Below are 2,342 nucleotides of genomic sequence, written 5' to 3'. Positions count from 1 at the left end.
GACTAATATTAGCGTAGATGCCATTCTTCTAACGATGTAGCAAGTACATCAGGTGTTATGGGAAGTGTTCCCGTTTTCCGGTTGTCCTAATTAATGCAGCCTAAAAATCCTTTAACCTGTTAACCCGCACCTGGACACTGGCGCACTGAACGCTCTTTGTTTGCACCTTCCTTAAGCGTAAAGGAGCAACCATCTAAAATGCTAGAAAAGAGAGAGTCCATAGTTTCTGTTACATCATAAAGTTGTTCTGAGCTATTGGATATGCTCAATGTTTACGAATAGATTAAATGAAAAGGGACATAATTAATCTTGACAAACTATCTGACTTTCTAAAGGTCTAAGCCTCAAGCATCGGCGACAAACGCAGTACCAGATTCATCGTAATAACGAGTCACAAACGCATCCACAGCTGTAAATCCCCGTTTAGTTAGAAATGTAAGGGTCCACTGAACAACTAGACTAGACATAGTCTCAGAAAAATGGTTGCAAGAATCTCATTTTTCATGTATCTTCTTCAGATTTTAAATATAAACTCATGAGACATGTGACTTTCAAGCCAATTATGTTTTATTAACAAGGTTCGGGAGGAGCGCGTCAGATACTTAGCCTAATTAACACAGGTGGAGCGAACTCAAGTTAATCAACACCATGGTATAAATTCAGCTGACTTACCTCTATGCATTGATGGTTTATCAGCATTTGGTTTGCACCTTTTGCCATTATATCTCAGACTCAAGTTCTCCCATTCAAACCTATACTAGGGATTTTTTCGGTCCTCCGGCCAATCTGCCGGCCCCAGGATCGCTCCTTCTCTGCCAGACACCGCCGCCGAGTTCCAGACTTCATCTCGGCTGCTGAGAAACTCATGAGACATGTGACTTTCAACCCATTACTTTTCTGGATTGCTCCAGGACTGATTTCATGTATTTTTATATGAAAAAAAAAATCAGTGTGGTACAATTTTTTTCAAGGCACTTCAGTGTCTATAACTTTGATCTTTTTGAGCATCATCAACTCTAGATGATGGATAGTAAAGCCCAAAGGGTCTTCTTTCCAAAGACACCAAAATTGTTTATGTCGCACACTGAAGTCAGGAACTGTTACCATTTTAAGTTACGTAGGTCATTTTCAGCTGTGAGTCCCAAAATGGGGGGTGCAGGTTAACGGGTTAACGGATTTGAATATTAGAAATGTGTAAGTGTGTTCTGTGTAAGCCAGGTTAAAGAGATGGGTCTTTAATCTCGATTTACAAGAATCTCATTTTTCATGTATCTTCTTCAGATTTTAAATATAAACTCATGAGACATGTGACTTTCAAGCCATTATTTTTCTGGATTGCTCCAGGACTGATTTCATGTATTTTTATATTAAATTTTTTTTAAATCAGTGTGGTACAATTTTTTGTCAAGGCACTTCAGTGTCTATAACTTTGTATCTTTTTGAGCATCATCAACTCTAGATGATGGATAGTAAAGCCCAAAGGGTCTTCTTTCACCTATACTAGGGATTTTTTCGGTCCTCCGGCCAATCTGCCGGCCCCAGGATCGCTCCTTCTCTGCCAGACACCGCCGCCGAGTTCCAGACTTCATCTCGGCTGCTGCTCTCTGCTCAACCAGCCGCACGCTCTCCACGACGCCGAGGCTTAACCTCGCCTCCGCCGGCGTCACTTCCAACTTTTTGCTGGCATCCTCTTATCTTTCGGCTGTGCCTACAATTCCTCCAATTGGAAAGTGGACCGTATTTAAGTCTGAGGCAAACGCTGATTAATTCCGACGCACCGTCCTCACGATGGGAAAACAAAGCGGATCTGTACGATCTAAGTTATTCGTCTCCCAGCAATCAGCCAACTTTAATCCTAAATCTACTCCAGCAGAGCGGCCAATATTTCGAGCAAAGTTCGCAAGGCTCCGAACATGCCTCGCTCGACACCACCATCGCCCCGCACAAGACCTGGCTCTCCTTAAGTGCTCGGACTCCTTCAACGAGCCTGGGCCGCGCCCCAGATCTCACCGCAGCAAAGCCCCACTCGTTTCCCGCTTCGGCTCAACCTTTCACTGCGGCTCTTCCTGCCGCAGCTTCGTATGCAGCCGGGCCTCCAGCTCTTGTAGCAGACGCTAGCGTGAGGCCGCTTCCGCTAGCGACGCAGGGCATGTTGCAAATGAATTTTTAGGTAAAGTCGCTAAAAGGCAGGTCGTTTTGTTGCTAAAAGTTATTAAACGACGTTGTGACAAAAGGATGTTGATGTCATTTTGTAACCATGACGCAAACTGCAAAGAATACACAAAGAAATTACTCCGATTTTCTGAATTAATTTTCGCTTGCATTTTTACCTGTATTTTAAA

The sequence above is a fragment of the Sinocyclocheilus anshuiensis genome, unplaced genomic scaffold, assembly GCF_001515605.1.
Source record: "Sinocyclocheilus anshuiensis isolate Anshui unplaced genomic scaffold, SAMN03320099.WGS_v1.1 scaffold92, whole genome shotgun sequence".
Classification (NCBI taxonomy): Eukaryota; Metazoa; Chordata; class Actinopteri; order Cypriniformes; family Cyprinidae; genus Sinocyclocheilus; species Sinocyclocheilus anshuiensis.
Note: the sequence above shows the minus strand (reverse complement) of the source record.